The sequence below is a fragment of the Armigeres subalbatus genome, chromosome 3 (genome assembly GCF_024139115.2).
Source record: "Armigeres subalbatus isolate Guangzhou_Male chromosome 3, GZ_Asu_2, whole genome shotgun sequence".
In the NCBI taxonomy this organism is placed as follows: domain Eukaryota; kingdom Metazoa; phylum Arthropoda; class Insecta; order Diptera; family Culicidae; genus Armigeres; species Armigeres subalbatus.
This window is the reverse complement of record NC_085141.1, coordinates 153,005,597-153,021,458: the sequence shown is the minus strand read 5'-3', so window position 1 is coordinate 153,021,458 and position 15,862 is coordinate 153,005,597. Positions and strand designations below refer to the sequence as shown.

The following is a 15,862-nucleotide window of genomic DNA, read 5'->3' as shown; positions in this document are numbered from 1 at the left end:
TTATTGGTCAATACTTAAAAGGTGCTGTAAAAAGAAAAGTGCATACTCAGGTTTTCCAAATCTGATGCAGACTATCTTTTGAAAAGGGTCAAACTTGTTTTTACTGATTTTTCAAATGGATATAATCGATAAACGACGCTTCCTACAAAAAAGTGTTGTATGGGTGACTGTCGCAAAATCATTCAAACTTTCTAATAAAACTTTTGAAAAACTCTAAATAAAACCCTACACTAAAAAATCAATTTAAAAAATAAAAGTCAATTTGCAAAAACGCTCTTTTTGATTTGGAAGAAATTTTGTCTCAAGATAGGTGATTATATTCCCTACAAACCGTCCATACATCGCAAGCCGGGCACTTTTAAGGAAAAAGTTTTTCTAACAAAACTTTTTCTTGACGGAATTGATTTTTTCAGTGTCTTTAAGGGTTGGATTTAACATATGTATACATATATACTCATATTAAGTATTCCTATTAAGGCAGGCAGAGTACAATGTTTTGGTCGTAACTGGTCGCAACTAAAGAAGCTAATAATGGAATATAATATTTTTTGAAGATATAAACCCCTTTTTAATATTACTCTTAATTTAAAAACAAACTATATTTAGTGACTAAATTAGACAATGTATCATAAAAATAGATTTGCTTGGGGTTCTATAACGATGGCTTTCATTGGTTTAGTTTCAGATGAAAATACACTAAAAATAATTCCGACAAGAAAAGTTTTTGTTAGAAAAACTTTTTTCCTTAAGAGTGCCCAGCTTGCGATGTATGGACGGTTGGTAGGGAACATAATCACCTATCTTGAGACAAAATTTCATTTAAATAAAAAAGCATTTTTCGCAAATCGACTTTAAAATTTTAAACTGATTTTTTCAGTGTAGGGCTCAATTTGGATTGTTTCCGATATTTACACTAGAAATATTGATTGATTTTGCGATAGTCACCCATACAACACTTTTTGTGGGATGCGTCGTTTTTCTATTATATCCATTTGAAAATATTAGCAAAAAAATTTCAGCTCTTTTCAAAGGATAGTCTAGATTAAATTTGGAAAAACATTTTTGTTTTCATTTCGGATCATCTGGTGATTTTTCATTTCTCATTTTTCATTTCTTACTTCTTACTTTTCACTCCTCACTTCGCACTTCTCACGTCTCACTTTTCACTTCTCACTGCTCACATCGGCCCATGTGAAAGAAATGGCAGAAATGACGCTTAACTTTTAAAAAGAACATATGTCACCTTTTTTTCATGAATTAATTTGTGTACCGCAATCAAAAGCTATCATATTGGTCTGTTGATCGCAATATTAAAATTCATTCATGAAAATATGTTTCTTAGGTCATTTTGAAAAAATAAACTAGAATTTTCAGTGTATACATGAAATCTTAAAATAGGTACTTTTTAACTCATTAATGGGTTTCTATGTTTCTTTGTGAATTTTTTTTTCTTCCGTGTAAGCTGTGTATTCTATGCTGTCAGTGTGCCGGTTTCGAATAAATTGTGTCTTGGGAGAACATAACCTACACGCTTAGATCAGTTTACCTATTTTTGGGTACTTGTTTCACCCATATATGAGTATTGTATGCATTACCTATATTATGGGTGAAATGTACTGATATTATCGGTAATATTTACTGATTTTATTAGTAAACTGAGTTAACGCAAATTTAGGTAAATACAATTCACCCACATTTGGATGAAAAATGGAACTTAACTGAATCCGTCAGAATTCACAAGTTGTTTGCAGAACATAACTGATCTCGTTATAAAGAGTAAGATAATTAAAACAAAATGAATCCAGTTCTCTATAATATTTTCAACTTTTTATTTTCAGTTCCAACGCATTTGCCGGATCGCCGCATCGGATACCGTTGTAAAATTCCTTGCACGTAGCCCGAAGCCCTGAGACTCATATTTATTCTATTCGCTGTTTTCCGATCCTGCTGCTGTGGCTTCCGGACTGAACATTTTCATCTGTCTGGTAAGTTATTTAGTTTAATGGAATTTTAATAACTTTATTGTAATCATCTACATTGTTTTAGAACTAAGCATGCGGCGGATAACCAATTGTTTCGCCCAACTGATCAGATCTTGGCGGGTCCGGAGAAAGCTGATGACCTTTCCCAGAGGCAACCGAAAACATGAGCGTTGGAGGAAAAACCTAAAGAAGTCATTCAAGGAGTCATCGAGAATTCGCGAGATGAAACCGATGAAACATGAACGTGAAAAAAGTGAAAGCAAAGGCTTCTATGCTGCTATTCCTTTTCGTACCGAGCGCTGGTTTTCTTTGCAGCTATGCGATGCCAAAGTAGCTTCCGGATCGTTGATATTGATTTAAAGGTAGGCTCTTCATATTTGCATATGAAGCATATTTTATTTTTATTTTGATTTTAAATACATTTTTAGATACAGTACCTGTGACGACGGATCGTTTGTTTCCTCGTACTTCTATCATCTTATAGCTGTCATGTTTCGGGATTATACACCGTCAAATTTCCATGGAATCCGTGATCCGGTGCCTGCTGCGATTAACCAATTCGACCGAAGCTGCTGCCTGACCCGACCAACCAAGCTGTCGTAAGTTCCGGTTTCGCGTGATAATAATGTTTCGATCATCAGTTTTGGTAAGGCAGCCGTTTCCAGCCGACAACAAGCAGATTATTATGTATTGTGGTTCGATTAAAAAGGCAGGTCAAGATACTGCCGCCCATTAATAAATAAAAATTATAAGAATTTGCACAATTGGCTTATTTTTTACGTGCGGAATACGAAAAATTTATCGATTGCTATTTTCAATACCAAAACAAAAAGTTCACTCATATGTGAGTTAATTTCACCTATAATAGTATACCCATAAATAGGTAAACATTACCAATTTTTCTGAAATTGGCTTGTACTCAAATATGGGTAAATGCCATTTCACCCATAAATAGGTATGTGCACTTTTTGGCGATTATGGGTACTCTTCACCCATATTTGGGTGAACTGAACTAAGCGTGTAGAAAATCGATAGCTTATTTGTTACGAAATAATGATGTCTCATAACTCTTTGAATATTTACTATTTTTTGAGAAGTGCCATCATTATGAAACTCAATAGTGAACAAGAAGAAAACATTCCCCATCGAATGCAACTTGTTGTAGCAAAATCGATTCAGGTTTAGTACTAGAAAAATTGGCTAATGTTTCAATGTGCACACACATACGCACACACACACACACACGGACACACACACGGACAGACAGACATTTGCTCAGTTTGTCGAGCTGAATTGAATGGTATATAACACTATGGGTCTACAAGCGCTCTATGAAAAGTACGTTTTGGGAGTGAAATGAAAGCCTTTCAGGTACAACTTTGTTGTACGAGAAAGGCAAAACGTTTCGCTATTCTGAGAAATGCCAACTTTGAGAATAACGTCTTAAAGTTGGATCCCAGTTCGAAACCCTTTTGAAGATTAACGAAAATGCTTTTAAAAAAACTTCTAAAGCCAATTCCAGCGCTTAAAGAGGGAAATAAAATTTTATTAACAAATGGCGAAAAGGCTCAAAAACTTGCTCAGCAGTTCGAGAGTGCCCATAATTTTAGTCTAGGTCTCACTAGTCCAATTGAGGATCAGGTTACACGGAGCTTCGAAGACATTCTCAATCAAGAGAATGTTTTTGACCCTTCGTTGGGAACCAATTTGGATGAAGTGAGATCTATTACTGGAAAATTTAAAAATATGAAAGCCCCGGGTGATGATGGTATTTTCTACATACTTATCAAAAAACTTCCTGAGAGCTCTTTATCCTTTTTGGTTAATTTATTAAACAAATGTTTTCAATTGGCATACTTTCCAGATAAATGGAAAAACGCCAAAGTTGTTCCAATTTTGAAGCCGGACAAAAATCCAGCTGAGGCTTCTAGTTATCGCTTAATCAGTTTGCTTTCTTCAATAAGCAAACTGTTTGAAAAGATTATTTTAAATAGAATGATGGTTCATATTAATGACAATTCTATTTTGCTGATGAGCAATTTGGGTTTCGCCATGGGCATTCAACCACTCATCAGTTATTAAGGGTTACGAACTTAATTCGGCTCAACAAATCTGAAGGATATTCGACTGGAGTTGCTCTTCTTGATATAGAGAAAGCATTTGACAGTGTTTGGCATGAAGGTTTGATTGTAAAATTGATGAATTTTAATTTTCCTCTGTACATCATTAAACTGATCCAAAATTATTTATCAGATCGCTCGCTGCAGGTAAACTATCAGAATACTAAATCTGATAGATTACCTGTAAGGGCTAGTGTCCCCAAGGCAGCATACTGGGGCCCATATTGTATAACATTTTACTTCTGACTTACCTGATTTACCACCAGGGTGTCAAAAATCTTTGTTTGCAGATGACACGGGCCTTTCAGTCAAAGGGCGAAGCCTTCGTGTCATTTGTAGTAGATTGCAAGAAAGTTTGGATATTTTCTCCACTTACTTGCAAAAATGGAAAATTTCCCTGAATGCTTCCAAAACTCAGCTTATAATTTTCCCACATAAGCCGAGAGCTTCTTATTTGAAACCTTCTAGCAGACATATTGTCACTATGAATGGGGTTCCAATTAATTGGTCTAGCGAAGCTAAATATTTAGGACTTCTGCTAGATCAAAAATTAACTTTTAAAAATCACATTGAAGGCCTTCAAGCCAAATGTAACAAATATATTAAGTGTCTATATCCACTTATAAACAGAAAATCAAAACTTTGTCTTAAGAACAAACTTTTGATTTACAAACAAATTTTTAGACCTGCCATGTTGTATGCTGTGCCAATATGGACTAGTTGCTGCAATACCAGAAAGAAGGCACTCCAGAGGATTCAAAATAAAATTTTGAAAATGATTCTGAAGTTGCCTCCGTGGTATAGTACCAATGAACTTCATAGAATTTCTAATATTAAGACATTGCAACAAATGTCCAACAAAATAATTTCCAATTTTAGACAAAAATCGTTGCAATCTTCTATTGCAACGATTAACTCCTTGTACCTTTAGTATAAAATAGGTTAAGATTAGTTTAAGTTGAAAACATTGTAATTCCTACATGGTTCAATTCAACCAGAGGAAAAATTCTAACTGCCAGAGGCAATTGAAATGTATTAATAATAACTAAAAGCGTAACATAGCAAATAAGGATGATAGTGTTAAGAAAACACGGAACACCTAGTCTAAGAGATGAATGCATGTATTAGATAATTAGCAAATAAAATTAGTTAAAAAAAAAAAAAAAAAAAAAAAAAAAAAAAAAAAATCATTCATCAAATTAAAAAAACCGTTGGTTAAAATAAAAAGTTGCGTTGGTTCTTTTTCGTAGAGAGTTCCGTGTGTTTAAAATAAAAGTACGGAAACTTTTGTTACACCCATGCTTCAAAAGTGACATGCGGCTCTGAAAATAAAAGTACAAAACATTCACCATAAGAATGTATCATGTCAAATCAAAATTGTAGAAAAAAAAGTTGATTATTTTCAATTTGAAATGAAGCTTTAATTTCAGCAAAAAGGTTTTCCCACCCTTCCATTTATGTCTTCTTTTCAACTTCATTGAATCGATTTTTACTTCATTTTAAAACTTAATATTTATTGCTCTGGGTTGAATTTTAAAACATGTAATATTTAGGATGGCCTGGGAATGTCGTGTTCATTGTCGTTCAATCCACTTAGCATGTAATCAAGCCGGATTGGCTGCAATCGGTCTTCGAGATGCTTTATCAAGAGTGGCATAATTTTTCTTCCTGTAAATCTGTAAGGAAAAGCAAAGACAAAAGTAGCGCATGAGGATCGTCATCTTAATTTTAAATTAACAAGAAATTCAGCGCACAACTTCATTCCCGCTATTGAAGTACCGGATTGGCTGCCGTTTTTCAAAGATCAGATTTATAGCACACTGGTAGCCTGGTAGTACATCCTTTCGCTTAAATATTCAAAAAAAAAAGACTTACCTAGGAGCTCCTAGTTTCGTGATAATATTACAGGAATTTCCTTTGGCACTGCATTCTGGTCACTACTGCACAAAACAGTAGCTAAAATGGCGCAAACACACAAAAGAGTTGCGATTAATAAATATATCGGAAGCAGCGCCTGTGGTTGGGCTGGTTTATTGTCGCTACTGTTTTGTCATGCACGGAAAACGGTTTTGACCGTATTGACAGATAAATAGTTTTTAGGTTGAATGAGAGAACTTTTAATTTGTCGTTGGGAACAGAAGAAAAAAAACTTTTAAATTGAAAAGTAATTTTGAACTAGGCTTATTTCACTTTCAATTTTAACGAAACGAAGCACTTTTCAGAAGGAAAGTGTAAAACATTCTGTAAAACCATGTTTGTTTTTTGTGTGAGAGGATCCCCAAGTAACCATTAAGCAGTTAAAATCGACTTTATTTCGGTTCTACAGTCGCATTAAAAACCTGGTCAACAGTGCTAATGAGTAGTAGTAATAGTAGTAAAATTCTTCTTTATTGTTTCATTTTCTGTTCTACAATTATTTTTTACATGTACAGTGCTCGGCCGGCTTGGCCATCCAACTTCAATTTTAAATTTTTATTTTTACATTGTTATTTAAGTGTTAATATGATATATCATGACGGCCTTTAGGAGGCGCTGGTGTGTTTTTTTAAATTTGATAACCTAACTACTATGTACACTAATATTTACAATAAGAAATTTGATAACCTAGATTGGAACTAGCGCCCTAATTGGAGCCTGATCCGAATGCAAGCAACGGACCCTAAACTTTTCTTTACACTCACCAAAGCGTTCATGTAAGGTTTTTATTCCGGCCAGACGGTGGACCTCGGATGTTCTTGTCCTGGGAGGGGTGTTGAGGATCATCCTCAGGAATTTGTTTTGGACCCGTTGAAGTTTGAGGTGGTGGGTTTTAGCGCAGCTCTCCCAGACCGGCATGCCATATTCGATCACAGGGAGGATGATTTGCTTGTAGACAGCAAGCTTATTTCTCAGGGACAATGACGACCGGCGGTTGATCAAAGGGTACAGTAGTTTCAACAAGACGTTACACTTTGTCACCGTTTTGTCAACCTGTTGCCTGAAAATAAGCTTGCTGTCGAGGGTCAAGCCAAGGTAGCCGGCCTCATTGGCCCATTCCACGGTCGTGCCATTGAGGATGATTTTACATTCCCCAGGTGGAACAAGTTTAGGGGATTTGGAGTGGGGGAAAATGATGACCTGGGTCTTCGCCGCGTTGATACAGATCTTCCAGCTGGTGAGGTACTCTGTCAGGGCATCCAGGCCTCGTTGGAGTTTTGCCACTAGCGCTCTGATCACTCTACCGTTGTAGACGATGGATGTGTCATCTGCGAACAGAGACAGAATGCCGCCTTCTGGAGGTTCTGGCATGTCGGAGGTGAACAAATTGAAAAGCAGGGGGCGAGTATGCTGCACTGGGTGACGCCTGCGACGATGTTGTGCGGATTGGAACTCGCTCCGCTGATTGAGACCTGGAATGTCCTTGCCGACAGTTAATTGTTGATGATTTTCACCAGGTAGCTTGGAAGATTGTAGCGTTGTAGTTTGTACACCAGGCCATCATGCCATACATTGTCAAATGCCTTCTCGACATCGAGTAAAGGCCATGGCGGATGTTTTCGAGACAAACTTGTTCCGTCTGAGGACGTTGGTAACTCAGGTCAGTTGGTGTACAGTTGACCGACCGCGTCGGAAACCAAACTGTTCCTCGAGCAAGATGTTGAGATTTTCGGCAGACTCAAGTAACCGATGATGAATAGCTTTTTCGAATAGCTTGGATAACCCTGAGAGAAGGCTGATGGGTCGATAACTTTTGGGGAGGAAGGATCCTTCCCAGGCTTCCGGATGGGATGACTTTCGCTGACTTCCAGGACGATGGGAAGTAGCTAAGCCGGAGACACTGATTAAAGATCAGCGAGAGGTGCTCAAAGAACGGAGCACTCATGTGTTTGAGCTCGAGATTCAGGATGCTGTCGAAGCCTGGGGCCTTCATGTTCTTCGACGATTTGATATAGGCCGTCAATTCGTCAGCTGAGATCTCCAACTCCTCCGAGAAGTCGTTGGGAATCAAATGGATGTTGTTAGCATGCTCGTTGACGGCTGCTTCGTGTGGACTGACGATGTTCTGCCCAAGATTGTGTGGAGCTGACGAAGTGACGACCTATTTCAGCGACCTTCTCTGCAGGAGTTATCAAGCGATCCTTAGAGCCATTATTGTCTAGTGGGATCAAAGGTGGAATGGGCCGAGGCTTGGATTTTAGAATTTTGGTCATTTTCCAGAACGGCTTAGCATAATCTGGGAGAGTGCGGATCTTATTCGAGAAGTCGTTATTTTTGAGGTCCACCATTCTGGCCTTGATAATTTTTGGGATTCGATTGCAGCGTGCCTTAAGCTCAGACAGTCCAGTACGCTGAAACTGCCTGCGAGTGACATTCCGCAATCGAATCAAATCTTTGGTGAGTGTATCGATGTTTAAGGAGTTGCTTACCTGCCGAGCCGTCGGTACGTGTTGCTCTCGGGCCGCCGTGATCGCCTCCTCGATAGCGCACAGCTGGCGGTCGATACTTTCCGGCGTCTCCGGACGCACCTCGTAGTCGACGGTGTTATCGACGCACTGCTGGAAACGCTGCCAGTTCACTCGGTGGTAGTTCCGCCGTAACTGCTGGTGCCGATTGACCGAGGAGCCCAGTTCCGCCACCACCGGATAGTGATCCGAACTGAGCTCCTGGTATACAACCGGCTGCGAGACGTGGTCACTCAGGTTTGTTACGTAGAGGTCGAGCGTTGCGTGGGCACCGGACCGACTCAGCCGAGTGGGGAATCCGGGCTCAGGATCGTGTAGTGGCCTTCCTCCATGTCGTTGCTCCAGATGGTGCCGTTTCGATTGCCGCGACTGTTGCCCCAGGCTTGATGTTTGGCATTCAAGTCGCCGGCAATGATATACTGGCCTTGCCTCCGCGTCAGCTTGACGATGTCCCTCCGAAGGGCAGCCGATGATCCATCGCCGGCTTTGGCTTGCGTTGGACAGTACGCCGCGATGAGCGCGATTGTGCCGACCGAAGTGGTGATTTCGACACCGATGGCCTCAATGACACTGAGCTGGAAACTTGGAAGCAGACGACAGTTGATGTTGTAGCGAAGAGCGATGGCCACACCACCTCCCTGGTCGGCCGGTCGAGTCGCACGATGCGGAAGTCCGGGATGTTGATGTTCACCTCCGGTTTTAGGTGCGTTTCGGTGATGAACGCCACGTCTATTTCCTTCTCCTCAAGGAAATCCTTCAGCTCGATTGTTTTGCTCTTTAGCGAGCAAGCGTTCCAGTTGACCAGGCCCACCCTAGCAGCCATTTTCAATGATGAACATGCCAAGTGTGAAGACCTGGTCGAATCGGGTTTTGCAGCCGCGCAGTCGAGTGGCGAGCTGCGCGAAGATCGGCATCAGTTGCTCCGGAGTGTACAGCGGGGCAGATTCTTCCGGTGGGACGGCTTCGTTCTCCGACTGTCGACGGAACCCAGGAGGAGGAAGCGGGGGCCATTCGCTGGTGGATGGTGCCGACGATGCTGGAGCTTGGACCGATGCAGCTGCCGCTGCCAGTCGCTTGTGCGGCTGTAGCGGTGGGAGTATTGGAATCACACGACGGGGAGCCGGGATAGCTGGAAAGTTCACCTCGTTGATTACAGGAACACGGTTCTTCTTCTGAATGGTCCTGGTGGAAGCCTTCTTCCGGATTTCCAGGAACTCGGCTCGCTTTGGGCAGCCCTTTGTGGTGGCCCGATGTTTGTCGCCACAGTTGGCGCATTTGGGATCGGCCACCTCCATTTTGTCGCACTCGTCAGTCGGATGGGGTTCGCCACACTTGTTGCAGCGCGGCTTCATGCGGCAGTTCCTGGTGCCGTGCCCGAAATTGAAGCAGTTGGTGCATTGCGTGACATCGCGGTGCACTGGCCGATATCGCTCCCAGTCAACGACGGTGTAATTTATAACGCCAACCAGCTTCAGGTCCTTCCAGGTAGTGGAACCGTGCTCCAGATGGATCAGGTAAAGCTGGTCGCGATATTTCCTCGCCTTGTCGTGACGAGCGATCTTGTGGACGGCTACTGGCTTCAGTCCGCAACTTTCAAGCTCTGCTTGGAGCTCTTCCTCCTTCATGTCGTGAAGTCCTCGCAGCAAGGCCTTGAGCGGCTTCGTGCCGGGGTGGTCATGAGTGTAGTACTCATACTTGTGGACCTCGAGGAACTCCACGACGGATTGATGATGGTCCCTGTTGGCCGGCATCACTTTCACGCCCTCGCTGCAGAGCCGAAAAGTACATTTCAGCCCCTTAGCGATCAGCTGGCGAATTTTTGGTCGTAAATCCGGCGGATCGCCCTTCACAAACACGGGCGGGCACTTCTCCTTCCGCTCCGGTTGCACCTGCGGCAGCTGCGATTGCTGCTTCTTCCTCTTTTCGGCGGATTGCCGGCGTCATCAAGCGGCAACGGCGAGAACACGTTGCTCTGCAAAAGCTGCTTGGAGGGGTTACCCGCGCCTCCAAGAGCAGTGCGCTTAGGCACTTTTCCAGCGACCGAATCGGCCACCGAGTCTCCCATGACGGGTCCGGGAGAAAATAACGCCAACGCGACAAGCGAAAACGTAAACAGCGAAAGAACGAGAAAAAACACTTCGAAAAAATGCGCGAGCAAAAAACACGTCCGTACGTGTTGCTGTCTCGAACTGGAATGAGTGCTAATGAGCCCTACATTATACTCAAGTGCTGCTCAAAAGCCGCTTTTGGCGAATTATTTGGCTGATATAGTGCTTGCCCCTACCTATTTTTCCACGCCTATGAAAACAAAATGTCAAAATATTTAGACGAGTTGGAACGAAACTAAAAAAATATGAAACGAAAAATATTTATTTACATCTTGATGTGTTCTTTCTTTATTCTTCCCATTGAGGACTCGATGATTTTTTTGCTATTTATTGTTATCTCCGGGCTTGAACGCTAGAACACTTGGTGAAAGGATTTCGTTTGAGTACCGCTGAGTTTGCCATCTGATCCATCTTCAAATTGAGTGGATCTGTTGCTAGCAAGTGATAAAAACAGATGGTTTCCACCTGTCTTCATCACAAGAGCGGGAAATGATGAAAAAGAAAGGCAAAACCATGCTGAATCCGTAATTATGAAACTTTTTGGGTTCATGGCACCTATATAAAAGGTTCCTTTGGACGCCTTTGGATTATTAAATAAAGCTACAGAATAACAGAACAACAGAAGTATGAAACATTTATCCGATCCATTCAGTATGATTAGGTTTTCTATAAAATGTTAATCATTTACTGCAAAGCATACATGGTAGGCTTTAGAAAGTATATCAGCTTCAAATGCGAGTAACAGAGACAGGTTGTAAAACTCTAGGCATTATTGTTATTGATTTCACCCAAACGTCATAAATGATAGCTCTAAATTGGTTTTGACAGTTCCCTTATTCGGCTTGTATCCACAGGGCTGATCAGCTTTCCATCAAAGCGTTAAATACCGCCCGGATAAAAAATTACAGTAACTTGTATTGTATAACCAATTGGAATATTATAATTTATATGGGAGAAAATTCCATCTATTGTACATTTATTGTAGATTTTTGACAATAGAAAAATATATCTATTGTACTTACGTCATAACAACAATGCATTTAATTGTTACTAATTCATTCTATTATGTTTATATTGTTTTTTATTGTCTGTCAAATATGTACGAAATGGTCGTACTATCCTATTTCGTTATTAAGAAAATGTTGAAAAAATAAAAAAAAATAAAAGGAATATGAGTTTTGGAACATTTTTTTGATGATGAAACTACATTTAAAAGCAATAAACTTTCCATTGTTTTTTTTTTCCTATTGTTTTTTTTTTTCACTTTTTCATACACTAGAAACATCAATTATGTGTCTCAAATATGTGTTCTAAATAAAATAAAATTAAAAAAGTATTTAAAAATTTAAACTTTTTATTTGAGTTTTGTGTGTTTTCCGTTGAGTGTGTATCGCTCAACTTTGACAGTCAACTTCTGGTGCTGCATCGTAAACAAAGAATGGAATTATATTTACACGAAGTGTCTTTCATTGCGGAAGAATCTGATTGTATCCAAGCGGTGGAGCAGTGAATAAGTGTTTCCATAATCATGGTAAGTTGTGATAGTTCAATCTCATAACATCCCGAATGATTTTGGCGCGGGATTTAAGAAAAAAAGAATTGATGCGGAAAATCGGCACCCGTCCTTTTAACATATACATGGTAACGTAATTCGTAGGCAGGGTTTCCGATAGGTAATGCAACTTTTACGTAAGGGTAAACAAATAGTTGATTCTGCGGAGTTACGCCACCAGAACATCGAACCTTCGAAATCTTGTCCACGAAATTTGTTCCCCTGAGCCTTTATAATTAAGTGGAGTTGCCGGTATTTCTCTTCCGGAAATAAAATTCTGCCCCATTGGAAATTTTATGGGGACCTAAATGTAACGGATAGTATTCCTGGGGTGTGAGGCTACATATGTGAGCAGTAAGTGCAACTTTAGATATTTGTTTTGTTTCTCTTCAGTTTTTACCGATTACAACTTTGGTTGGAGGTCACGGACTACAGACGGACGAGCACTTAGCAGGTTCCACTACGTTCTACAAGGAAAACAGAACTCTACAAAGGGCATGGATATATCTGGACGAATCATTCTCGCCACGGTAAGAATAACAATATTTGAAACCCTTAACGTCTTTGTTTGACACTCACTCGTATTTCAGCAACTACCCACTTGTAACGAATCCATCTAAAGTTCTTCCGGAATTGCATTGACGGTGGATTCCAAATTATTTAGTATGAAGCTGGCAATGATGTAAGTTTCTCTTCACGCTTGTAAGTGTTATTAAAATAATTTAAATTCCACCCCCAATCAGTAGGTGACGAAATTCTCATCCACCGATAGCAAGTCCAGCGCCGATTACATAAAGATGTTTAACATTAGCGTCACATACATTACAAATAGGAGAAGACCTGCAACCAATCAGTTATTTTTCATTAAAGTTTAATTTAATATGATTTGAATTTAATTTTAAATTAATGTATTCTTTTTGAACTTTAATTCAATTTAATTTAATTATGTTTAATTTCTATTCAATTTTAACTAAATTTTAATTTTACAAATTCTATTTTGTTTTTTTAATTTAAATTTTAAGTGTAACGATAGAAAATTGTTAAATTGTTTGCTTGTTTGTTGTTATAATTTGTTTGTTTGTTGTTATAAGTAGTAATGAGCTCAGTTCGAGTACGATATTTCTCCAAGTCGAGCTGAGTTGTGACTGCCAATTGTTGATTCCGAAATACGTTTTACAATGATTATAATAATAATAACAAATTGAAACTCAATTTAAAATTGAATATAGAATATAAAATCAAAATTTAAACAAACTAAAATAATATTGCATCATCTGTATTTCACAATCTTCATTGTATTAATGTATATGTTTTTCTTTACCAATATTAGAATTAATGTAACAATTTAAGATAGTAAAATTATGTCATATTGAAATATATTTGATTTTAACAGCAATATTGTTAGAGCTTCTATAGTGGAAAGCCTCCACTTGCCATGTATGTACTATTCAATTCAATTCCATTGTATTTTTACAGATACTTATTTCGACCTTACTGGTGATAATACGTAACTGTAAAATTACAAAGTGATGGAATTGAGTGGGATAGTACTGACTCGTGTTATGGCAAGTATTTTTAAATCTTTATGTATTTATACTGTAATACAATAAAAAAAAGTTACAAAAAACATTAGAAAAACACCAAATTTTATTGTTTTGTCCTTAAAAATCATGTCATAGAACAACATTAAAATCAATTGTTTTGCTCTTAATTTTGTATGGAAAATTTTCGAAAATTTTATTGTAAAGATACATAACAACCCCTATTTTCTTTTGTAAAAGTCACATTTACCATCCATTTTATGGTGGAAAACCATTATTTCTAATGTGATTTTATTGGCAAAATTACATCTCATTTTATGGTATTCTCTAATGTAATCAATGGTGTTGTAACAATAAAATTAATGATATTGTTATGATATTTTTTATCCGGGCGATATATGGCTTCTTTTACTGCCTGAAGTTTATACTGCCAATAAGCATTTGAAAAACACATATACAGCTTATAAGCACTGAAAAGCTGCTTTACGGTTTAAATAAGGCTTATTACAGTGCTTAATGGTTAGCTGTCACGCTTAGTTCAGTTTACCTATAAATAGGTAACTGATTCACCCATATTTGGGTATCTTATAAGGTACCTATAATATGAGTGAAATTTACCAAGAATATTAGTAAAGTTCACTAATATTATTGGAAAATTTCATTTACCTATACATATATGGGTAACTTGATTTACCCATATTTGGATGAAAAATAAAACATTTCAAAATTGATACTTGACAATAAATATCAATTTTCTTCCGTGATATTTTCCTGACATAGAGTGTGTAATTTTAACAAAAAATAGTTCCATTATATGCTAAAAAAAAGTTTATACGTTCGCTTGAGTTATTGCTGCAGTCGTTCCCAGAAGATTGAGAACGAAAACGGCAAAAAACATATCGATATGGAAAAAAGACTCTTTAAACTGGTGTTGGCAGAAGCCGAAGAAATGCGTGATCTATATGTTGTTTACTATATCGGTAAGTGGGTGTAAATTTGCTGGTCAAAATTTTTGTTATTAAAAGATCAATTTTTCTTGTTTTCAGATTATGTTGAGGCAACTTTTTCGGAACTGCACATACACAGCGATTTGTTTCCCTGATGCATCAGGGAAAATTTCCGAATAGCATCAAACCCGCGTCGATTTTACCGACCTGTACGTACACCGGACCGGTGAATGCAAGCTCATCTGGAGATCTTTACAAGCAGAGCTAGCGATAAAAGAGCTACAAACTGATTAAAGCGCTGTGGACGCAGAATGCCGAAAATACGAATCTTCTCCGGAACCTGAGTGTTTGCATGCAGTAAGAGGAGCTACAGGTTGTTTCCGAGAGAGCACACCGTTTTGGACCACACAGAAAAAGGAGGAAATCTAAAAAGTAAATCGTGATACGTGAAGCTTGCCTAACCCGTCGTGTTTTCATAGGTAAGTTTAATTTTTCGAGAAAAAAAAATTTCGTCTAAAAACTGTTTCGTTTGTTACTTCCAGTTCATCAATTCCATCTGGGATGAGATCGGCACTTATTCGGCATACCAGCCGATCTGCTAAAATCCGGAACTTAAACGAAAGCATCATCTGTAGAGGCGTGGAAATCCTTTGCGTAGTGGGTCTTCAAGCGGATCCGGCAGTATAGCAGCGGTGGCGTAATTCCCATTATTCTGTCATCAAACAGGGTGAAGCGCCTTTAATTGTGTTTCTTGTTTACATTGTTATTAAATAAAATCAAAAACATGTTGAATAAATTATATCAATTATAAATATGTTGTAAATAATTTATTATTGCAAAATATTTTAAGATCCCAAATAAAAAACACGAAAAACTAACCCAAATATGGGTGAAATTCACCTATAATTTGCTCGTATTAAATTACCCAAATATGGGTGAAACCTCGGGTGAAACGAGTTTACCTATAAGTAGGTAAATGTCAGTTTACCCATAAATACGTATGGGCACTTTTGATGATTATAGGTATTCTTCACCCATATTTGGGTGAACTGAAGTAAGCGTGTGGGGAGTTTCTTGTTGGTTTCTCGAGACGCTTTTTCAATAAGGTGAAACACCGAAAATCTTACAATTTATTTCTAGCTCAAAAGTTGAACACGAGAATGGAAATTA

General features: G+C 38.7%; 2 long non-coding RNA genes across 2 annotated transcripts; both read left to right on the top strand.

The window, feature by feature from the left end:
• The first annotated feature begins 12,045 nt into the window (after positions 1-12,045).
• LOC134219899 (uncharacterized) lies at positions 12,046-13,644 on the top strand. The gene is made up of 4 exons (XR_009981701.1): positions 12,046-12,183; positions 12,598-12,734; positions 12,795-12,886; positions 12,948-13,644. It is a non-coding gene; the product is annotated as an uncharacterized LOC134219899 (long non-coding RNA).
• A 745-nt stretch (positions 13,645-14,389) lies between these two features.
• Positions 14,390-15,424, top strand: LOC134223665 (uncharacterized). The gene is made up of 3 exons (XR_009982663.1): positions 14,390-14,725; positions 14,792-15,171; positions 15,235-15,424. It is a non-coding gene; the product is annotated as an uncharacterized LOC134223665 (long non-coding RNA).
• The last annotated feature ends 438 nt before the right edge of the window (positions 15,425-15,862 follow it).